Source organism: Sciurus vulgaris (assembly GCF_902686455.1).
Source record: "Sciurus vulgaris genome assembly, chromosome: 9".
Classification (NCBI taxonomy): Eukaryota; Metazoa; Chordata; class Mammalia; order Rodentia; family Sciuridae; genus Sciurus; species Sciurus vulgaris.
The window spans coordinates 45,670,056-45,695,560 of NC_136469.1; the positions used below are offsets into that span (position 1 = coordinate 45,670,056).

General features: G+C 36.7%; 1 pseudogene across 1 annotated transcript in view; it reads left to right on the top strand.

The window, feature by feature from the left end:
- The window catches only part of LOC306669786 (ATP synthase F(0) complex subunit C2, mitochondrial-like), a 33,398-nt pseudogene extending 18,391 nt beyond the window's left edge, over positions 1–15,007 (top strand). The window contains exon 2 of the transcript in view: positions 14,518–15,007. The product of the transcript in view is annotated as an ATP synthase F(0) complex subunit C2, mitochondrial-like (transcript). The remainder of the gene's footprint in view (positions 1–14,517) is intronic.
- Positions 15,008–25,505: the final 10,498 nt, after the last annotated feature.

The following is a 25,505-nucleotide window of genomic DNA, read 5'->3' on the forward strand; positions in this document are numbered from 1 at the left end:
CTTTATCAGTCTGAAAATATATTCTGTAAACTAACAAAGTATACAGGCACTAATTAACTGGATCTAGAGTAAGATTTATCAGACTGTTAGACCCAGGGGAAAACAGATCTGGGGGGTAAAGGTGAAGGCATTGATGAGGCTTTTGGATTTGAAGTTACAGTCCCTCTTTCCTTCCCTGTTTGTCTCCCTTTTACCTATCCTTGTTTCTTCTATCCTACCTCAAAATTACTGAAAATGTATAATGTCTTGATATGTCTACAGAACTTATTCAGAGACAGAGTCTCCCTTTATCTGAATCAGCACCTTCTACGAGTCTTGTCAAAGGAATTTTGAGGGAAGGGTGGAGACAGGATGGACTCCCAGAGCTATGAAATGAGATTGGATTCAGTGATCTGCAGGACCAGATGGTCCTAGGTCCAAAAGGCCAACATGGCCTCATCTTTTCCAACACAAAAGAGTTATTACCTGAAAACATGTACTTAGGAGATTACAGGAGTATATTCATGTTGGTAACAGGAGCCAGGTGATCTTTGTCTGGAATTTAAACTGATTCTTTGTATTGATGCCTTTTCCTCGCATGGAGTTTCTCAAGTACCACTCTTTTTTTTTTTTTTCCTCTCTAAAACTTTCTTACCTAGTCACTGAGGCACAAACTTGGTGCTGAGTCATCACTCCTGTCCAGATATTGGCTTTGAAAGTTTGCTGTGTTCTCAATGTCTCCATCACCCAGTTAATTCCCAAGTGGAATTAAATTGCAGTAGGTGAGAAATTTAAGTGACATTCAAGTTAATTTTATTCCTGATTTTAATTTACAGGTCCTGGTAATAAACACTTTCCCAAACACTTCCTTGAACTACACTAATTTTCTGGTCAGTATGCATGGTTCCCTCTACATTGTGCTCATTTTTATAAACCCCATCACTTGAAATCTTGAAACCCTCCAACAGAATGGATGATGGAGAACTTGACATATGCATACTAAACACATTATATTTTTTTCAGAGACTTATTCTAAAGCAATCATACACCAAGACTGAAACATCCCAGACGCTCAACCCACACACAGCATTAAGGGAGAAAGATGCTTTTGAAACTCTCTAGAACTTCTGTTTTGTTTCTCAATTTGCATACTTTGAAATATTTTCCTAGTACATTTTTCATGGTTCAAAAACATTATCCCCAGGCTTCTACCTCTATTCAAAAACATGAAAACACTTTAGCTTTTGACACTTGGGATAACAAACAACACAAGTTTCAAACTAACGTATAGCTAGGTGATTTCAAGTCATCTGCCTTGATAAAAATAGTGACTTCCTAAGCTCATCTACTTGGGCCCATCTACTTCTCTGCCATATCAGTCATGAATATACCTTTTGCTTTTCTCCCAATGCAATTTATATTTCTTTAAGATTTCTAAAGAATCCTTGCCTTGCCAAATAACTTGAACCTCCAAAACACTGCACAGGTGACATCTCTTGTGGGAGGCTTTGGAAGGAAACCAACAAAGTAAACTTCTAGCGTAGCATAATTCTGAGTCTCTGTTTAAGGAATTTATTTCAAAATTGTTCTCACAAAACAGCTCTAGCTGTGAAATCATTGCTATGTATATTGAGCTCTTCTTTATTTGAATGTGTTTTCTAAACTGTGTTATAATCTGTGCTAAATCCCTTTTGTTTCTAAGTTGGCACCATTCCATTAACAATTTAGATAATAGAGTGGAACAGAATTCTTTCACTCAGAATAATGAATATTTTGATTTAGATATAGACCATATTCAACAATCTTCGATGATAGCATCTGCTTCCCTGCCATGTGTCATTCCAGCACTTTTGCCCCTGTTGAGGAAAGAAGAGGATAAAGTTTGTGGTCATATGATCAAATCAGTAAGAGAAACAGAAATAAACAGACAAAGCTTTACTTTGTGTTTGTGGTTACAAAGAGGTAAAATATGTGAGTAGTTTTCGATGTTACTAAAGTCTATCCAAAATGTATATGGTTTCATTTTTTTTTTAGCATTTTTATTTATTTTATTTTATTTTATTTTTTTGTGGTGCTGGGGATCGAACCCAGGGCCTTGTGCTTGCAAGGCAAGCACTCTACCAACTGAGCTATCTCCCCAGCCCCTATGGTTTCATTTTTAAAGTTTGGAGCACCTCCTATGGCTATACACAGCTGATTGGCAGTCGCCTGTACTGTAGACTTTTCTCTACAACTTATCCTTTTAACCACTTTGCTTTTTCCTATTATGTCTTGTACTTGATTTGTGTTTTGAGTTGTTGATTTGTCATCTCTGTCAAGTTCTGTTATTGGATAGGATGCAAAGCATGCATGCGTGTGTGCCTGCGTGTGTGTGTGTGTGTGTGTGTGTGTGTGTGTGTGTGTGTGCGTGTCAGGGTGAAGTTGGATGGCAGTGGGAGAGATATGCCATGGTAGATCAGGGGAGATAGGGAAAAGTCTCATGAGTCTCTGACTTTAAGGTCTATATGGGAAAGACTTTCAGACCTTCTACACTAGCAAATTAAATTCTGCTGGATGATTTCCTGTATAGATTTAGGCTAAAGAAGTTTCTCACATTGTGATGCAATGTGAAAAACCATTCTGTGTATCCTAGACTGGTTTTGATGTTGTCTTTTCTATTATATTGACTATTTTGAAATGATGGAAGTGCATCCTTGATCTGTCGTTTAAAAGCAGCTCTTCTTATGTGACTCTGTCAAAAATAATGGATGGCAAACTTCTGCTTACTCAATCTATTTCTTGTTTTTGGTTTCCAGAAGATTAACCACTCTGAAAATACTAGGATAGATTTGTTGTACAAAGAAAAGGCTATAAATTATGAATACAATATGAGTAGATTTTACTGTTAGACTCAACTCTAATACACATCAGAATTCTACAGCATGTTTAGCCTATGTTTCTTAGTAATTAGTTAAGAATCCATTTTTTTTTATAACATCTTTATCAAATCAATGTGGTAGAGTAGAGAGTTGTCTGGAATTGTCTCAAGAGAAGAGGATATAAAAGTGTATTTTAAAGTGAGAATCTAGAAGTACAAGGAGCGTTTGGTGCTGCCAGGGAAAGAGTAGTTTTTGATGTTACTAAAGTCTATCCAAAATGTATATGGTTTCAGTTTTTAAAGTTGGGAGCACCTCCTATGGCTATACACAGATGATTGGCAGTCACATCTACTGTAGACTTTTCTCCACAACTCCTCATTCTTTGAACTACTTTGCTGCTTAAAGAATGGAGTGGTGTGATGGTATCTTTGGCAGCCCCTCAGCCCAAGGGCACAAATGGCCAGGTTGGATGGGAATTGTGGCAAATTGTAGACGTTCAGAGACAGGTTCGCTGAGGGTGAGGACGAACCATGCTTACCCTACCTAGCTTACCCAGCGCACCTAATCAGGCATAGGAGATCGAGCTCTGAAGGCACAGATCCAATTTTATTTAGGGTTGCACAGGACATATATAGACACATTATCCAATCAGGTTAACATGCTTGTTAAAGTATAACAGAGTCAGCCTATAGGTGAACTACACGTCGAGGGTTGAGGTAGTTCAAACAAACCAAGCATGTCTAAGCAATTCTGCCCAGCAACAGGTCGGAGACCAAGGACTGGGGGAATGGCAAGCTCCTGCACACAGCATGAGTCAAGGCAGTGTAAGCGAGCTCACATCCCAGCTTTCTGGGAGGCATGACAGGGCAAGGCCTCCCCTCAGCTCCTAGCTCAGCCTCAACAGCTGCAAAGACCTTCATTCCATGGCGAGTCTTTACCATTTCCTCAGTTTCTCTGTCCAGACTGTTTGCTTAGACCATGGTGTCAGTTAACTGCTGTCAGATAAGCTTGAGGAATGTTCCCTACAGCAAATGAGAGAAGAGAATTTGCCAAAGGGGAATTGAATGCAACTGATACAAAAATAACTCTTTGTTGCCAACTTTTCTCATTGCTTATCTTTGTGGGGGCAGTCATAGTGTGTTATGGTTTGGATATGAGATATCCACCAAAACCTCTCCTATGAGACAATGCAAAAAAGTTCAGAGATGAAATGATTGGGTTATGAAAGGCTTAACTTAATCAGTGCATTTATCCACTGAGAGGGATTAATTGGGTGGTAACTGTAGTCGGGTAGGGTATTGCTGGAGGAGGTGGGTCTCTTGGGACATGACGTTGGGATACATGTTTTGTCTCTGGATAGCTGAGTCTCTCTCTCCTTCCTGGTACCATGTCCCCAGTTGCTATCTTCTGCCATACTCTTCCATCATGAAGTTCTGATACACTCCCACCTTCAAAGAATGGAGTCTGCCATATATGGACTAAGACCTCTGAAATGAACTTTTCCTCCTCTGATTGTTCTTGTCAAGTCTTTTGATCATGGCAGGAAAAAGAAAGATGACTAAAACATAGTGCATGAATGGAAAGAATTAAAGAGAAAACCTGCATTTAGTTTTTTTTTCCTTCTTCCCTTTCCTGCTGTGGTAGATAACTGTTGGTGTCTAATATTAGGAAAAAAGTTGCTTAAGACAGGCTTTTATCTGTTTTTGTTACAGGGTCCTAGAGATGCTTGGTTCTTGTGTTCTTGGAGAAGAGATCTCAGAGGAGACACAGAAGTAGTGCATTGTGAGAGCAAGGAAACTGCACTAAACAAGAAGGGAAAATATACTCTCAAGATGTGGAGGAGGTTGTCCTAAGCAGGGGTGGTGATGGGGTTCAGTCTATCTTTTGTGCCCCCCTCCTCCCATCTTGTCTTGGTTTTGTTCCTTCCCTCTCCCTACCTTATAGGATTGGCAAACATGATCTACAGGCTGTGTTATAAAACTCCAGGTGAAGGCCTCAAGAACTGTCCCAGCATTCCCTAGTGAAAGCCCATAAGGATATTAAAACTGCAATGCTAATGATATTATAATGGCATGGTATTTTGCAAACAGTTACCTTTGGACATATTGCTGCTTACTGTGCATGCCTGGGGTGTCAGTTGGGATCAGTTTTACTAAGCAGGTGTGTTGTTTCCAGATAAGACCTACAGTTCTTTCCACAACTGGGTATAAGATTCCTGTCACCCAGTCTTGGAATCCCCTCTTCTTGGTCAGCCCATTATTTCCCTCTTCCTTCAGAATGGATCAAGTCCAGAATGGATCCACAGATAGAAGAGTAGAAAAGGTTGTTTTCTTTCTCATTTTATGTAAAATTAAATATAAATAGAAGTTCCTATACTATTCCCACCAAGATCAATTTTTGTACTTGGCCTCATCATTGCTCTAATAAGCATAAATATTTGTTTTCCAACCATTGTACTTTTATCATTGCACATTTTGTTATTAATGCATTTTAAATTTATGTTTAAAAAGAAGCAGGTAGTTCTTTCATACTAAATAAGATTATTGCAACAAAGTCTTTGGAAAATAACTTCACAAATGTGTGTACAAATTAATCTTGCAAGGCTTCATGCATATTTGATTCTGTAATTATAAGAGGAAGCTTCTTATATTGTAGACAGAGGAATCATAGACTTAACCCTTATAGGGGACTACAAAAGTTAATGGATAAATTATTGAATACAATGACCTAAAATATATTTTATTTTCAGCAAAAAAAAAAAAACAAAGTTATTTATCTAAGGAAATAAAATATTTAAAACTGCATCTAATTTTTCTACTGTTTTTAGTATTTTCTACTGCTTCAAAATGATAAGCATCTGAAGAGCTTCACAGTGAGCCACGCAAGTTGGATTGTGATTATTAAATAAATCTGCATTTAAAATGAGGTCTATTACTTAAGACAATATAATGTGAGAAAAATCTATGAGCCCTCTTGAACTTTGATTTACTCAGATGTAAGATAGGACTATAAAACAGAAGCTATTAAGATCAACGGTGAACCAAAATAGATAAAATTTGATCTAACACCAGGCCTTGAACTTCAGCTGCCTTGTTTTCCTGAGGGTTCTGATGCCATTTGTACCAACCTGTCTTGGGCCTATTTGTCTTGCAGTCCAACCCATTCCTTGTCCTTCCCTTGCTCTGCTGTCTGTGACATGTGGCAGATCCTAAAGGACCTCAGGCTCCTGTGCCAGCTGACTTCCAGCTATTCTGGGACGAAGGGAAACACCCCTACCCACATCTCTGCCTGCTTGTCTGGCAGCTGCCAGCTCACCCGGGGTTGTGGGCTTACTGAGTTGGTTGCCGTGGTCCCCACTTCTGCTGTGTGTCTTCATCCTGCAGATTCTGTTCTCTTAGCTCCCATGGTCCTTGTGACCTGGGGGTGGTGAGAGCTCTCTGCAGCTGCTAAAATCAGAGTTGCTTCACTCTCTTTTGTACAACTTACCATCATATATATAACAAAATTCTTATATTGCAGTCTTGTTACCTTAAAAACCTGCAAGCTTTCTGTTTTTAGGTTAGACCTAGTATTCTATCTGTATTTCTGTGTGCCAAGATATGTAAACTTAGTAATTTAAAAGAACATCTACTTTTTATGGCCCAGTGCTGTAGGTTAAAATCTCATGTGGTTTTGACTGGGTTCCCAGCCTACAGTCTCACAGGAATCATGGTACCAACTGTGACTGGACTGGCTTTTCTCTAGAAGCTCTAGGAAGAATCGGCTTCTAACTATATTCAGGTTATTGGAAGAATTCAGTTATTTGCAGTTGTAGGACTTTGTTTCCATGCTATCTGTCAACTGGGGACTGCTGCTTCTGGACCCTTGCCACATGGTACCTCTCTCTTAGAAATGGAGAAGTGCTTGCAATGAATCCCTTTTATACTTTGAAAATTTCTGATGTCCTCTTCTGCTCAGAGCTAGGGAAAATTACCTTCCTTTAAAGGGCTCATGTGATAAAGTTCACCTGAATAATCTTCCTTTAAATGTCAATTGATCGGCAACATTAATTACACCTGCAAATCTCTTGCTCTCTATGGTAATACAGTTATGGGACCAATGCCAGGGAGAGAAGGTCATCACAGAATTCTGTTTTCCACAGACCTTCAGTGAGCTATCTCTTCTGGCACTTGCCAGGTTTATGCTCCCAAAGACCTTAGATTCTTCATTTGTAAATATTTATAAGCAAGAGAGACAAATAAATTGCTAATGTTCCATTTCTGTAAGTTGGTCATTTTGCCTGAGACTAGTTAGTATTACACGGACTAGTAAGAAGAACAGTGTAGGATTTTGCTATCTTCTCTTGTGCATGCCCCTTTTCACAGAGGATCATCGGATTTGATATGGAAAAGGAGAAAATTGCATCTTACCTGAAACAAGAAGAGTCACGGTGAAAATGCTCATGTTTATATTGTATTGACTTCATCCTGCTGGAGGGAGTTGTCCCTTCTCCTTTTGGTGCTGTCAATCCTGCAAGCGTTTTGACTTCAGTCAGTTAAGTACCACATGTCAATGCTCAGGTGATGCTCTGAAGTGAGGGAAGCTGGAAAAGATAAAAGGACTGTTCTCAGAGGGGAAGTCAGAAAACTCAGTCTTGCTAGGAGACTCAGGTGATAGTCCCTGCCCTGTTCCCATCATCAACAGAATGAAGAAATCAACTAGGATGCTCTTGGGGTCCTTTATGTTTTAACACTAAATGGTTTTCCTCCATCTTAAATGCTTGGCTGTAATGAAGCACAGAGCCATGTGTATAAGGAAAGCATATATTTATTAAATTCTCAGGTGGAAAGAAAGCTGAGTGTTTTAAGCAGAAAAATTTCAAAGTGTACTTTTGGGATTCCTTGATTCATTAACCCTAAACTACATTTTTCTTCCCCTAAATCCATTCCTTGTAGATTTTTAAAAGTAGCAAATAGTACACCATCATGTGGCAGTCATATAGTGCCCTCTTCTGGCTAAAGATCAAAGCACAACCTTCCTCAGTGAAATGGTGATCACCTGGAAATTCACATGTACTTTTAGCTCTTTTCTGTATATTTACAGTCTAATGTCTACTTCAACATTTTTTAACAGCTAGTCTTTATCTGTTCTAAACATGAATGAATTTGATTGCTGATATAACCATTCACCTGCTTAACTAAGTTTAGTTAACACAGTTATCCCAAAATTTTCTTCTTTTTTCCCTTTTCTCTTTGTCTTTCTCTTTCTCCTTCCCCTTCTCCTGTTCCTCCTTCTTCTTCTTTTGGCAAAAGTTTGGAGTCTATCTAGTTAGGATATTTTTTATTGACAAAATTAATGAGCTTACCACATTTTAGATTGCATAGTAAAAAGAACAAAATAATAGATACGTTCTAAAACATGGTGTTAATCTAATTAACATGTGAGTTTCTGCCTGCACATGTGTGAGACCTAACTAAATGATTTGTGTTGCTTACTATTGGTGAAGAATACACAGTGATATCATTATTGTTATTTTTAATAATTTCTGTCTTCACAATTTTTATCCAAGTGTTTCTATGTATCCTTTATTACAAAGGAGTTTGGAGATGAATCTTAAAACCAAGAATACTAATGAGCCTCTTCCTAAGACCAAATAATTGTAATTTGAAGAAGTAATTTAATGGCTTTATTTAATGCCACCATATAGAACAGTAATTACAGTCCTTAGAGTCACATCACAATCACTTAGAGGTATGATGGGAAGAGTAAATTTTCCCCAGTAATGAAGTGTATGATATTTCTCAGACATGTTGGGACACTTTGATAGTCTCATATTTATGGGAACTATATAATCTGTCATCCAAATCTGAACACTTTTAAGAGTGCAAGAATCTTTATTAATAATTATGCTAGAATATCAGACTCAGTGGGGGCTATGCCAGGTGAGGCAGAAGTTGGGTCACTGTATTTGTATTCCATTACATATCAATTGGAGTAATGGAAAACAGAATTATCACATGAATTCTGTTTTTACTTCTATTTCAGTAGCATTCTTTATCTCCATCTTACATTTCTGTTGTATGGCAAATAGAAATTGCATTAAAACTTATCTTCTTACTGGACCCAGGTGGCTAAGTTTCAAATTCTGACAATTACTAAGCTTTTCTTGCCTTGGTTACTTCATCTGTAGGATGGGAATAATAATAGTGCCTAATGCAGTATTTGTAAGGATTCAAGGGTTAATGGTTAATGAGTACATATACTATTAACATTTAATATGGTACCTGAAACATAGTAAAATCTATTAATAAAGAAATTATAGTTTCTGAGAGTGAAGGATGTTTTTGAATTTTTATAAAGTTTTTAGAACCTCCGAGTTTGAATATCCACCTCAGGAAAGCAATTTGTGGAAGGGGGCTTCTGAGAAGGCCCCAAAGATCCTGCCACCTGCAGTATTTTCCCTTCCACTCCAGTGTGAGCTGGAGAATGACTCATTTCTAATGAACAGAGAACACAGAAAAAGTGATGCAATGTCACTTCTGAAACTCAGTTACCAAAAAGACCGATTTTCATTTTGCTCTTCCTCCCTTTTTCTTGCTTCCTCTCAAATCTGTGACTGAAGAAGCAGGATGCCATGTTGTGAGCAGCCATATGGAGAAGCCCCTGTGGCAAGGAACTGATGTTTCTGGCCAAAAATGAATGAAGACCTGAAAAAACTTCCACTAGCAAGTGATAATGAAAAGACATTAAAAAAAATTAAAATGTAACTAGTAGGAAAATGAGATTTCTCCCATTTCCATTACTACAAAGCTTCAAGTTTATCTGTCCATAAATGAAATCATTAGAATTTCAAAATTAAAAATAACCCAGGTTCTGCTCTGAAGCAAGGAGATATTTAATTATAAATCCATTCTTGAGAGACACTCTGGTATGAAAATTAAGCAAGGTGTTTGGTGACTAAGAATACAACCTTAAAGCTTCATGTTTATTTTACCACTTGATGGAGCTATCATGCCAGATAATTCTAAAAAACCTGTTATTTACATGGAAACCATACTTTTGAGAAATGTACATAAAATGTATAATCCTAATCATTATTTGGAAGTATTCTAGTGATTACTGTTCTCTCACCAAGAAATTTATATAACACCATCAAAGAGAAAAAGCCGTATATATTCTTGGGCTGATAGAATAATTTGATTATGTTCACATTTCACATAGAGAAATTTGAGGGGCATATTCTTTGGGAAATACATATTGATTAGCAAGCATGTAGGCAAATACATTTTGAAAAATTACAATCTATTAAAATTTAAGGATAGGTTTAAGATGTGTGTGTGTGTACGTGTGTGTGATATTATGAAAAAGAAAAGATGGACTCTTTTTTAAAAGTTAGGCCTAGAAAGGATTCTTGAGTCAATCACAGAGAGACAAAGGCTGATTTTTGCAAGGAGGAATGAAGGCACAAAATAGGAAGTGTTGGTTATAGGAAAATATTGAAGATTTGTACTCTCATCTTTATGGAGTCTATTTTCTATTAGAATTATTTATTTGATGTGCAAGCGTTCACAGTCCTTTATCAGAAAATGTTGGAGCCATCCATGCTTTGAAATTCAGAAATTTAAAAAATTTAAAAGGGAATACAATATATATACAATAAAGTATATAACATTCCCAACAATGTCCGAGGCAGTACCCTTTCCATGAACGTGTTGTAGGCTACAAGACTCAGACTTTGGGTTTCAAGCTCAGGGAAGAATGTTAATTAGGATGTGCTCTTGGGACCAACACCTAAAGAAGGGAGGTTAAGGAGATAGAACTGGGCAGAAGAAAAGTTGATTTACTCTCAGTGAAGACTTCAGACAACATTCTCAGATTGGTACAGTTTTTTTCATTGTCCCAAATCCGAGTGAGGAAAATAAGTTTCATAACCCCATGTGGTCAAATATCTGGAAACGGTTTACCAATAGGAAAAAGGATGGCCTTGAGTATTGCAGTTTTCTTGAGCCTGAAAAGGGCTGACATTTGGAGGCCTTCTGGAAACCCTCTCATTAGCTAAAAAAATTAATTCTTCATTTCTACTGTGTGACCCTGCTCACTCTTCCTGAGGTTTCTGAGTCCCAGGTCATTAAGTCCTTCTCAGGAAAATGTTAACTAACTAATCCTCCATGACCACACAAATTAGAAGAGTGGGTTGAATATGTTGTGGATTGAATGTGTTTTTTCTCCAAAATTTATGCTGAAATACATTCACATTATGGTGATATTAAGAGGTGGGGACTTTCAGGAGACAGTTAAGTCCAGAGGGCAAAGATTATGGCATTATGAAAAGGCTGGAAGTAATTAATTTATTTTATGCTTTTTAAATTCTTTCTGCCTTTTGCTTTTCTTATTAAAATATTTTTTTATTTTTACAGACATAATAAGAGGCACAATTTGGAAGCAGCAACTCCAATATCACCAGATATTGAAGCTGTTGGCACCTTGATATTGGACTTCCTGGCCTCCAGAACTGAGAGAAAATCAACTTCTATTTTTTATAAATTGCTCAGTATGTGGTATTCTGCTATGGAAGAAACAATGAACTAAGAAAGGGAACCAAGAGGTGCCCAAGTGATAAGTTGAGAATGAAACATATACCTCCCTGTCCCCTCTGAATGATCCTCTTCAGGTGAAAAGAATCAATTACTACTGCCAATATGTCAACTCCACTTTTTGCTTTCTGCTCTTATAGGAGGAACACGAGGTATAAAAGGCATAATCATTAGTTTATAACATTCGGTAGAGCTCTTGCTGTGGTACCCCTTGGTGAAAATGTTCCCTTTTTGGGAGAAGGGAGTCCAAAGTTTTACTAATGGGAAGCCCAAAGTCACCAAGTGAGTCACCCAGAGTGATGATAAGGGGGGTTAATCCTGCTTCTAAAATTTCTTCCCTGGACTTATGTGTTCCACTTATTGGGGACACAGGATTATATAAATATCTTTGAATTAAAGTGGAAACTATGTGCTGGAGAAATGGTGTCATGGTAAAGTACCACTACTGTATTAGCTTTTATTGCTATGATCAAAATATCTGACACGAACAATCTAGAGCAGGGAAAGTTTATTTTGGCTAATAGTTTCAGAGGTTCGGGCCGTAGTCAGTCAACCCTGTTGTACTTGGCCAGGGATGAGTCAGAACATTATGGCAGAAGAGAAAGGCGGAGAAGAGCTACTCTGGGTATGGTGGCCTGGAAGCAGAGAATGAGAGAAAGAGAGACCAACAGAGAAAGAGCAGGAAAAAGACCACAAGGAAGATGAATCCTTACAGGGCATGTCCCCAGTGACCCGTGTAGTCGAGCTATGCCTCACCTGCCTACAGTTATTACCAGTCACTCCATATGAACTAGGATGGACTAGTTTATAACTCTCAAAAGTCTATAATCATTTCACCTCTGAATATTTCTGCATTAACACAAGAGCTCTGGGGGGACACCCCATATTCAAACCATAGTAGTCACCAAACGACACTATAGTTATACCTTTTTCTTCTTTTTAAAACATGATTTTCATTTTTAAAATATTGGCACATAAAATTGTGAACATTTATGGGATACATGTGATGTTTTGATACATATGTATATTATATGATGCTCAAATCCAGGTAAGTATATGTATCTTCTCAAACATTTATCATTTCTTTGCACTGAAAATACTAAAAACCTTTTTTAGCTTTTTCTTTTTTAAAATAGACAGTACACTAACATCGTTTATATTCACCTTACTGTACTAGAACTTATTTTTCCTAACAATAACTTGGTATTCATTGACCAAATTTCCCTATCCCCTCCTATCCTCTATTGATAACTGTTAGATTCTCAACTTTCATGAGATTAACCTTTTTAGATTTCATATAGGAGTGGGATCATGCAATTGTTATCTTTCTGTACCTTGTTTATTTCACTAAACGTAATAACTTCTAGTTCTATCCATGTTGTCCCAAAGGACAGGATTTCATTCTTTTTAATGACCAAAAAGAATGTATTTTATATATATACCACATTAAAAAATCCATTCATAAGTGATGGATACTTAGGCTGTTTGTCTTTAGTAGGCCATTCCATTGTTCTGCCTGGCCAGTAGTTTCTGAATGTTATAGTATGTAATATAATGAGTGGATCTTGTGTAATGGGTCAATGGGTCAGTTGCACAGTTACTTTGCTATAAGGTGGGTCCTTTGGAATCTTATAGTAATGGGTCTTGTGTTTTATTGGCCCTCAGACAGAGGGAGAAAAACACAATTCCATAAATGTAATATGTGTGTATTCTTACCAAAATGAATCATGGTTCTTTCCAAGGTGAAGGATCAATTGTATTCAGCTGGTCACCAGGCATCCTGTTGGTGTCAAGGGACAGTACCATATGCAGGGTTCACCAGTGGTCTCTGTTCCTGGAAGGCTGAGGAGTTCATGCTTTTGCCAACGAGGAGTAAAAGCTGATGATCCGTGAATAGCCTCCATCACTATCATCATGGGCGCTTCTTTTTGTGTTAATCATGCCAACACTGAGGCAGTGATGATAGAGTCTGGCTGTGTCAACTGGCCAATTCAGTTTTGCTTTTCTTGTTGACTATTGCCTCTTCCATGATGGAAGATCACTGGTAGGCATTAGTGTGCAATATAAAACCACATATATGACCACAATATACAACCATTCTCATATATCCATCCACATGATTCTACCTCCCATTTTCTTGAACCTAATCTTCCAATATTTTTCTTATATGGCCTGATTAGCCAAGCTATTTACCATTCATTGCCCAGGTTTCTAGATATGTACCAAACTTGGACTTGGATATGACAATATTGTTGCCTCTAACAGACAGAGGCAAAGACAGAAGCAGATTGGATTACCAAGATCTCATGTCAGAGCAGATAAGTAAAACCACTCACCGGTAATCCTGAACCAACTTGGGATGGTGGGAATAACACACCTTTAGCAAAAAGTTACAGGAGGGGCTGGGGTTGTGGCTCAGTGGTAGAGCACTTGCCTAGCACGTGTGAGGCACTGGGTTCGATTCTCAGCACCACATATAAATAAGTAAATAAAGGTCCATAGACATCTAGAAAAACTATTTAAAAAATTATAGGAAACACTGAGAAAATTCTTGTGAACTGGTAGCCTTTAGATGAAAACACCAATATTGGTTAAATATATCAAACAAAACATGAATTTTATTGTTTCAAAATTATTATCAAAGATATGTGTTGGGGCATGCCCCAAATGGCTATAGTTAGGTTCCCTCAGACTTCTGAAGGACTATAATGTTTTCAGTGTGTAGCCAGGGCTGAGAACCAACTATCTTATACTTAGTCTAGGTGAGAAACACTCCAATTCAGTGCATATATGCAAGGTCATAAACATTAACTTGTGAGTATGCACCCTCTTATGTAACAGTGTGCCTGTTGGCAGTGTGCCTTCTTTGTTTGACCTGCATATTAAAAGGGCCTGTGGAAAAGACTCAGAAGCTAAATGGGGGTAAAAGAGGAACTAAAATGGAATTGGCTGGGGCTAAAGCTGAAACCAGAGGCTGTTATTATCTCTGAATAAAGTATGTCTACTATCCTGTGTCTTGCATCTTCTTCCACCAGCTGGAACCCCAAATCTGTTTCCTGAGTCTTAGCCCCCACATGACAATATAGTAGAAATAAAAGCAGTTTAAGGAACTCTCCAATTCTGTCTTCTCTGCACTAGGAGCAGCTCTCTTGCCACAGCCCCTTACTTCCTGAAAATGTATGCCTGCTCCAAGTTCCTCTCCACCCACACCTTGGTCAGAAGCACCTCTCAGTTGCTGAGCTGATCACTATCTGCAGTGGTGCTGAATGGACCAGAGACATAACCTATGAGAGCCTCAGTAGCTTGGCAGTCCCATGTCTCCTGATCTCACTTTTCTCTAACTGCAGCTTCCAAATCAACTCTATTTCAAGGGACATCAACATAGCCACCAAGTTCATTGGGACTGGGGCTGCCAGGGTCGGGTGGCTGGTTCTAGGGTTGGAATTGGGACTATATTTGTAAGCCTATTGGTTATGCCAGGAACCCTTCTCTGAAGCAATAACTCTTCTCCCTCCACCATTCTAGGCTTTGCCCTCTCAGAGGACATGAGGGCTCTTTTGCCTGATGGTGGCCTTTCTCATCCTCTTCACCATGTAAAGGAGCAGCCTCCACCTCACATTCTTTTCCCTGTGTCTTGTCTGCCTCTCATGTTCCTTTTCCTATACCTACACAGGCAGTCTGGGGAAAGCAATTGGCTCAGGGTTTGACAGAGGGAAGACAAATAAATATTGTAGTAATAAGGGGGAAAAAAGGATTTTAAATCTGCATAGTACAGTGACACAGTTACATCAATGTTTACAGCAGCACAGTTCACAATAGCCAAACGAGGTGCCCTTCAATAGATGAATAGATAAAGAAAAATGTTGTATATATACACAATGGAATATTACTCAGCCATAAAGAAGAATGACTTTATGGAATTTGCCAGTAAATGGATAGAACTAGAGACTATCATGCTGAGTGAAATAAGCCAATCCCCCAAAGACTAAGGTCAAAGGTTTTCTCTGATATACAGAAGCTAATCCAAATTAAGGGGGTGGAAATTAAAAAAAAAAATAGAAGAAATATTGGTGGAGTAGACAACAGGGAATGAAGGGAAGGGAGTGAGTGTGGGATAGGAAAAGACAGGAGAATGAATCTGACCTAACCTTCCTATGTAAATATGAATATACCACAGTGAATCTCATCATCTGCACATCCACAAGATGCTAATTAAAAAAAAAAAAACTATAATAGCAGAAATACCAGTAGAATAGAGGGAAGGAAACAGGAAGGGAAGAGGGAAAGGGAAAGTGCTAGGGACTGATTTAGAACAAATTATATTCTTATATTCCATGCTTTTATAATTATGTCAAATGAATTCACCTTAAACTCAATGTATTTCAGGTCAAATAAAACAAACTTCAACAAAAAATAAATGTGCAGCATGCAAAAATTTATATTTCTAACACACATTCTTCTCAGTCTCAAGGTTTGGAATCATCTGTGACTTTTATATCATTTAAGATTCTATATTGAAGCAATTCACATCATCCTTCCTTTGAATGATAACTGACATTTATTCACTATGCTCTGCTTCCATCTCTGACTTCTGTTCTTTGTTTTTGGATTATTAACTATGTTCTATTTCCATGTCTGGCTTCTGTTTCCATCTCTGGTTTCTGGTCCAATTATCATTGGAATAATGTCCTACTTGAATTTTCCCTTTTCAAACAAGCCTACTACTACTAGATCAATTGTCCTGAAAACATCTTTTCAATCTCATTATTTGTCAAATATTATAAAAATAAGAAAAGTTGTTTGTTAAGTAACCTTAAACCATTTTAAAACAGAAGCCAAAAACTGAGAAAGTATATTTGTAACATGTTTGAGGGATTAGTGATTAAAATAAGTAGCACAAGAGAGATGCTTGCAGCTTAGCAAGCATAAGACTGACTCCATAGGAAAATATCAAGTATCAATTTACAAATATAAGACAATGAAACACACAACAAATATTAAAGTTGATAACGATTGCAAATTAAAATACAGCTATTATTATGAAACTCTCAGGTTGGTCAGCAATTTTTTAAAAACTAATATTCATTTATCAATGAAGGCTCTCTGATGAGTACTTCTGTACTGAATGTAAATTGATGCACACTCTTTAGAGAAAGATCCCATGATGCATTTTCACAATTGAAAAAATACATGCTCTTTGACCTTATGTTTACAATTTCAGAAATTTATCCTAAAGAAATAATTTTACATTTCCTCAAAGGTAATCTATAAAGATGTTTGCCTTAAAAACATTTAAAAGAAAATAGCAGAGAAAAATAAACAAACTGGTTTAGAAAGTTGCATACTCTCCATTTGGTAGAGTATTATATGCCAGCTTCATAATAATGTAGTAGAATGATATTGTAGACTGGGAAATGAATTCATGATACAGTTGTAGGTAACAAAAACAACTAATGTACAGCATAAAATAGTTTTTAAAGAAAATTAGTGTACACAAGTAGAAAACTATGACTCAAAGTACACAACTCAAAGTACTAATAGTAGTTTTCCCTAAGTGGTGGAATTATAAATGATCTTTCCTTTTTAATTTAAATATCTAAAAAAATACATATCTTCTATAATATGGAATATTTGACATGACATGAATGATGATTTTAATCATAATAACATATGACTTTTACCTCCATGCTGAAGGAACATCTGAGGGCTACAGTTTCACAGATCTCAAACATGGCAGCTAGCCTCTCTCTGTCATGTCTCCTCATTTCCCTTCCCTCCCTAACAACACACCTGGGTTGTTGAATCAACAAGACCCACATATGCTAGAGGCTCTAACAGGATGGACAGTTATTTCTGCACCCTGGTTGCATATTTCTTCAATATTTGGGTCCATTGCTGCCTTCAAGATTTTGCTTCCGGGAAGGCAAGCACTATGTCAACCAGATTAGCCGAAGGCCAGGTCAATCCAGATAGTAAATGAAGTGAGAGACATTGGAGTCAGATTTCCTTCACATTCTACCCAGTAACTTTAAGTATATCATATTTTTTGCGAACCAAAATATGAAACACATATCTCACATAAAAAAGTATACTTATGGAGATATAACTTTAGGTTGCAGCTGCCTCAGATTATCTGAGATATGATTGGCTTGGAGAAATCCTCAGAAACCGATAGAAAATTGCTTTTCCTTTCACATCCTTTACTACCCCCAATCTTGCAGAGATAATGAGAAAAATTAGGGCAAGCAGTTATTAAGAATTTGAGGTCATTATGCAAAAAAAAATCAATAATGTGTTTTAAAAGGAAGGTAAAATATCAACATTTTCAGAATGTGCTCCTAAATACTGAAAAAGGATGTGACTTTTTTTAGTGTATACCATATGCTAGGTGCCTTCTTACACATTAACTTCCTTGAAGCTGCATATCCATCCATTCTATAGGATATATATAGAAAAGAGTTTAGTCTAGCTAGTTTAGCAGAAATAATAAAGGAAATTAAATATCTCCTAGAATCTCTGAGAGCTGGTAAACCAGACTTGGATGCTGTAATGACAGACTTAGATATGAAAAATTATTCTGAGAAATTAAAAAGCATAAAGAAAATGGTTATTAATGGCATCATTTCTACAACATTAGAAAATATATTCAATATTTTCTCTCAATTTTCACATATTATCTTCATCCAAGTTCATGGCTATAGTTGATACTCAAAAGAAATATGTCTTTCACATTTACTGCACCTAACGATGCTGAAACAAACTTTATAAATAATAAGACCCTCAGAAAAGTGATTAAGCTATCAGTTACAAGGTAAGCTGGGTTATACTTTTGCTCACAATTATTTGTTTGATCTTCACTCTTGCCATGCTGCCCCACAGTCAGGGGATTCACTCCCTGCCTCTTTGGCATTAGGCTTAGCCATGTAATTTGATTTGGCTGATGGAGTGTCAGTGGATGTGATGTACACCTGTTCAAACAAAGCTTTAAATGCCTTTCTTGTGTTAGCTCTGTCCTACATGAGCAGTTATCCTCTGCCATGAGAATATCACTTCAGAGTTGATGACTTTCTTTAGACGGGATCCAGGAGTTACAGGACTTATAGAGTGGGCTGAATCCAGCAAAGTCTGCAGAAAGTAACCCTCAAGTTATATATGCATAAGAATGGAGGAACTTTAAATTATGTAGAAGGAAATAAGAGGGAAGGAGGGTATGAAAAATGGTGGAATGAGACAGACATCATTACCCTATGTACATGTATGATTACATGAATGATATGAATCTACATCATGTGCAACCATAGAAATGAAATGTTGTACCCCACTTGTGTACAGTGAATCAAAATGCAGTCTGTAAAAAATAAAAAAAAAATAAAAATTCATATGATGATTATAAACATATGTGTATTGTGAAAAGTCACTGAAATTTTGGGTTTGCTTGTTTCCGCAATACAAGCTAAAATACAGCTAAACAGGATTTTTTCAAAGTAAGGCAATATTTTAGAAGTTCCTAAATTAGGAATCCATGACCAGTGAAAATTCCTACAATTAAAAGTTCCTTGTTGAGTTAATTTTACTTCGTGGTGTAAACCCTATTAATTTGTTTCTCCCTTTACTAGCAAAAAAGTATATTCCTTGGGGTCTTGGTAAAGAGTGTGTAGTGTATGTAATATGCTTTATGTAATGCATGAACATCTTTAGAGAATTTTCTGGGTTACATGCTATAATCTTTTTTCTGATCTTAACAGATTTTGGATTCAAATAAAATTGAATATAAATTTCAGAAGTTACAATAATTAGAATGGACTTCCTTCAAAACAATGGTAAAAGTTCTGTGAACTAAAACTTAGAACTATTGCTGGGCATGCTCAAATGTAAGAAAAAAAATTCTCCTAAAATATTAACTCTTAGGAAAGAAGGAATAATTAGTACATATACAATTTCTTACAAAGTCTTACTCATTGATGGTCCTCTCTCAGATTATTTAATTTGTACTCTTCAGGTGGTGTTTTGGGGAGATACACTAACCTGGAATCACATCTCTCAAAGTTAATAATTAATACTTGATTGACTGATGATAAAACAAGAAACATATTTCTTTATTCCTCTTGTTACCATTATTTCACAATTTCAAGTAAACAAGTCTTTAAAAAATTACTTTAAAAGCAAAGCAGCAAGTAGTTATGTCACGGAAATCATAGATACACATTCATGGGACAACATAAGAACCAAAGTACTAATGTTTTATGATTGCACACTCTCAGGATACATTTTTCAATGAGAACATTATATATATATCAAATAGTACTTCATCTTAAAAGTGTAGTCCAACAAGGAAATGATGTATTCTAGACAAGGCCATTAGAGGATTCAACAGAAAACTCTAATGGTGATAAAGACCATTTCTGAAAATGCAAAGGAGAGCTTGAGTAAAATAGTATCAAGAAAAGTGAAATCAGTATATTTACATAGCCACAAAGAAATTAAACAACACATGATTTTGAAAATATACTTATAACTTCATTAAATGTTAATATAGTAATTAGTGTAAACATAGAATTTCCATTTGGATTTTCTCCTTGGGAACAATGACTTTATTTGGGTTATCTTAGGAGGAAAGCATTCTGAATCATTTCCCTCCAACATTTACTATTATTAATTAATTCAACCTTTTACCATAAAAGATTGGTTTACTCATTTGTTCCTCTATTAAGAAGTCTGGAATGTAATTTTCAAGAGGAAAAATTTCCTAACTTTAGAAGTCTAAAGATTCCATGGAAAGGCACAGATCTTATTTAATTATTCTAATGTGTGATTCTTTTTGTTTTGATTAATGAAGTATCCAGAATTCAAGAGACAAAAGGTAACTGTCACTTCAGGTTCTGACCCAACCCTTTAGTAATTGAGCCCATTAGACAAACAATGATTTGACTGTTGTCATTGATGAAAAGGAGGCAGCCAAACTGGTTTCCTTTAACTACCACATTTTTTAAAATTGAACCTTTAATTGAAACCCAAAGGCATGTTTCTTTGAAAATGGTAACAAAACAAAACAAAAAATCCTGAATAATCCCCTTTGGGGATTTTTTTCTCCCTTAGTTCTTACATTCCAAAGTTATAGGTTGACACTTATTCCTAAGACACAAGTAGAAAACACTTTCCTATTGACCTGTGAATAGATCGATTGAAACCAATATGGATAAAACCTTCTGAAATAATGACTAAAAGGACTGTCTATACACTGAGAATTTAAACCCATGTCTTCTAGGAAAACATGGTCAGAAATAAAATAATCCAATGATTCCCTTGGGGTCTACCTGCAGAAACCTAACTTTAGGTGACTACTTTAGGTGAGTATGGTTCATATTTTCATTTTAAAAGATCAGTTTTTTTAAAAAGCATTTTTTTGAACAATTTTTATCCAATTTTTTTCTTAAAGTTGGATATGTTTGTAAGCTCACTAAACTCCCACTCTCACCTCTGATTTCTTTTCCCAAGCAGCCAGTTAGCATCCCAGACAAACCAGCCCCCAGTTAATCCTGTTTCTTCACATCTATGAAAGATGTGAAATAACACAAAGGCGTCCTAGAGCTTTGCAACTGAAGTGTGGTCTAAGTTCCTACCTCAGACATCCATGTCAGGATCTGTATTTTTGAGAGTAGCCCCAGGTGACTGTCTTGCACTTTAAAATTGGGGGAATTGTCCTCTTGGAATGTGTTGTTGGTGTTTTTACCCTTTAGTGCAATGATTCTAGTCCTAGCTGTACATTAGAATCACTTGGGAATTCCCAGTGAATCCCCAAGTGATTTTTAATGTGCAGAATTCCCAGTCCTGATGCCACCACAACACACCTGGCTACAACAGAGCCTTGGGGCGGGGAGTCCAGGCATCAGTATATTTTAAGGATTACTGAGTGATTTGAAGGTCCAAGCAAGGTTGAAATTCTTTAGCTTGCATCAGAATTACCAGTTGGGCTTCTTAAAACAGATTTTTAGCCTCCAGTGCCCACTTTCTGATTTTGTGGAGGATGGATAGGGGCTCTAAGATGTTACATTTTGAACTTTCATGTTGCTGCTACTGCTGTTCTGGTGACCCCGCTTTGAGAATTAACAACTTGGAGACTTTGATTCAAATGGAAACTTAAAAAAAAATATTGCCTAGGAAAAAATGTTACTCTATTTCCAACGTATTTCTTCCTACTACTTTAAAAAGTTGTTGGATTTAATATTTATAACCCTTAACACCTTAAACTTTTGTACTCTGAAACCTGTTTACTATAGTTCAGAAATACAATCATAGAGTTAAGCCATAGATTTTTTTCAGCACCCAAAACAGTTCCATTTTTAAAAGTCAAGCTTCCTATAAGTACACAGCATAAGAACTCTTCCAATGTGCTCCTCTTTCTACATATTTTATCCCACTAATGACATATTTACTGAAGAGGTTGAATGTATTATATCCCACACTTACCAATGATCCTCTTTTGACTATGTCCAATATGTCAACAAGTTCTACTGATCATTTCTCTGAAACTTCCCTTCACCATATCTTCTCTGTTTTAGTCAGCTTTTTCATTGCTGCCATCAAAAGACCGGATATTAGAAATAAGAAATAGACCAGGTGCTGGAAAGTGGGTGGGCAAGCCAAACCTTTGCTTCTTCCAAAAGGGCATGCTACCAAAATCTGGCTAGCAAGTGCACCTGGGCAGGCAGTTTGCCTGCTCATATGTGTAACACAGCTCTGCCCTTCTCCCTGATTAGTGGACTCAGAGGTACAATCTATGTGACTGATTAATTTTAGAATTGGGGGGGGGGGCAAAAGGGAAGGGCTACAATTAAAATGATTACAATCGAATCAAATTAAGGTTTAAGGCTTTAGTTTGAAAATGGACCACCACCAAACTTTGTATTTCTCATACACAACAAGACCAATTTGAGAAGGAAAAGTTTATTTGGTGCTCACAGGGAGAATGAGAGAGAGGGAGGGAGAGATAAAGAAAGAAAGAGAAATATGAAAGAAAACATTTCTACATGTGAGAGAAGGCATTTGACCCCTTTCCAAATCTGCTTATTTCTATTAGCATAATGTTCTCTAGTTCCATCCTTTACCTGAAAATGACATAATACCTTTCCTCTTTATGGTTGAGCAAAACTTTGTTTTGTGTGTGTGTGTGTGAGAGTGTGTGTGTGTATCCTCCACTGCCTATTAATGGAAATCTAGACTGGTTCCATAACATTGTGAATCATGCTACTATAAACATCAATATGCATGTGTCACTGTAATATACTGGTTTTAGTTCTTTAAATAAATACTAAGAAGTGGGATAGCTGGGTCATATGGTGGTTCCATTCTTGGTCTTTTGAGGAATCTTCAAAGTGGTTGCGCTAATTTGCAGTTCCCCCAACAATATATAAATGTACCTTTTTTCTCACCTCCTCACCAGCAATTATTGTTCTTCATATTCTTGGAGATTGCCATTCTAACTGGAACAAGGTGAAATCTCAATGTACTTTTTGACTTGTATTTCCCTGATTATTAAGAATGTTGAACTTTTTTCATATATTTTTTAACCATTTGTATTTCTTCTTTGGAGAAATGTCTGTCTAGATCATTTAACCATTTATAGATTGGGTTACTTTTTCTTTTGTTAAGTTTTTTGAGTCTTTTATATATTCTGGATATTAATCCTTAAAAGAGTAGCTAGTAAAAGATATAAAATCCAACCTGAATATTGTGAATATTTGGACTTTGGGAAATGAATTTGACTTTGTGGGTTATTTGTAGCAGAGTTGCCTGATACAGAGAAGGATAATTAGATTTGGAGACTAAGACCAGTCCCTAAGTGTAGGGATAAAGCTTCCAAAGGGGACACCTTCCTGGAGAAGGGTGAATGAAGACTATTACAGGGGGAAACAGGTTAGCAGCTCAGGTCAGCTCAGGCAAGATCTTTGGAGATTTTTATCTCTTTCTCTTGGATTTTTGTTCAGTCTTGGCTTTGCTGTCCATCCCTCACACTGCTATTCCAGGTTGAAATTCCTTCTTGTTACCATGAAGACTTCACTGAGTCTGTAATATTTAGTTCTTGGTGGTGGTACTGAAATCATGAAGGGCAATAAAGAGAAGTGGGGCTTTCCTCATATGACAATCAAAATGTGATAATGGGAAGACAGTGGCACTGGAGTTCTGGGGGACAATCAGGATAAGTGGTGACTCCAGGCAGCCTGAGAGTAGCCGAGAGGAGGCCGTGCCAAGAAGCATCTGCCACTTGGTTTGCTTGGTTTGACTCAACACAGGAATAAAACTACCCTTTAATTTTTTCACTGCTAACTATCCCTCAGAAAGATGAACCTTAAAAGGAGATGTGATGAGTTATAATTTAAATTAAATAGACCTTATGACTTCTATTTATTTTATTGATTACACTTAATTTGATGAGTTGTACAAGATCAATTCAAATGTTTAGTTTGCTCAAAAAACATATTTTTTATTGTTATGTTGAAGGAAAGCACTTAAGTTAATCTATTATAGTCACTGAGTAAATATTTTAGTTCAAGAAATACCAATACTTACATTTTTAAAGAAGCTTACAATGTTAGGACAAGGACTTTTCTCCTTTAGTCCTGCCTCCCCAGTGTCTCTCATTCCTTTTTTATTAAAGTAAAATCATTTTTAAAAAATCACTTATTTAGTGATCAACATAAGTATCAAGATAGTCATACAGTTTTGCCAAGCCATCTGATTTTCTCTGGAAAGTGTCTACTGCCTGGGGTCCACACAGTTATAAACCATACACACATCCGCAGACGAAGGACTTAAGAAGAAGAGAATGTGCAATCTGTGCTGTAAACCATTTTCCTATTCTTATAATATGCACATTTAGTTACTTTGCTGGTCTAAATTATCTTTATCCGCTAAAGGCATACATCATGTTCTTCCCAAGAAAATTGTGGTAATAAATATTTAAGTGTCTAAGGTGGGTTCCAGTACATTAGAGGTACACTTTAAGATGATATTATTTCTCTCTGGAAGCTTTTTACAATCCATTAGAGAAGTACAGCTTGGGTACTATTAGTCATTAACTAGAATAGATTGAAGGACTATTTTGAAGTTGCAACACAAGGATTAGTTCTCTTCTGGAAATAGAAAATATAGAAACAGTTTCAAATTAATCAACTCAAAGGTTTTGGCATCTCTGAGGTTGTATCCTTCTGAACTAAATTTCGAAACACTGTCACTGTTTTTGTATTTACAGCTGTGCTATATGTAGTCTTTTTAATTTTTCCCCAGGGATGCTTTACCACTGAGCAATATCCCCAGCCCTATTTATTTTTTATTTTGAGACAGGGTCTTACTAAGTTGCTTAGGACTTCACAAAGTTGCTGAGGTTGGCCTCAAACTTGTGATCCTCCTGTCTCAACCTCCCAAGTTGCTGACATCACAGGTTTGTGCCATGGCGCCCAGTCATAGGTGTCATTTAAATATAAATTTGATTATAATTAAATAAAATTAAAAATTTCTCAAGCACACTAACATACATAAAGTGCTCAAATTCCACATGTGGTTAGTTGCTACCCTAGTGGACAATGCAGTATTTCCCACCATCCTAGGAAGTTCAATTGAACTTTGCTGGTAATTTTGTCTCATCATTTCCTTTCCTTTTCCTTGCCAAGGTCCATGTTAAAAATGTAGTCCGCCATTGTAACATTTGGTAATATCAGATCCCCATTATCTGATTGACTAAAATGAAAGACAGTTTGGTGATACAACTGCAGCCTTTGTTTTTTGTTTCTTTTCACTACATTTTTAGACTTAGGATACAATGATAGTAATCTCATTTCAGTTCATATGCATACCCAGATTATCACCATGATTGTGAGAAAAAAATGCTTGTTCTCTTCCAGTTGCTTGTTTCTTCTTGTGATGGTTTATTATTTCTTGATGTCATGGAGTTTTGTGGAATGATGACATAGAATCTGAGAAATAACACATAATTAAATGAAACTGCATTTCCCCTCCCTTTCCAGGGAACATGAGAACATGGAAACCTACCTACATGTGATCATGGAAGTCTCAAAAAGTTCCATGAATTAGAGATTCA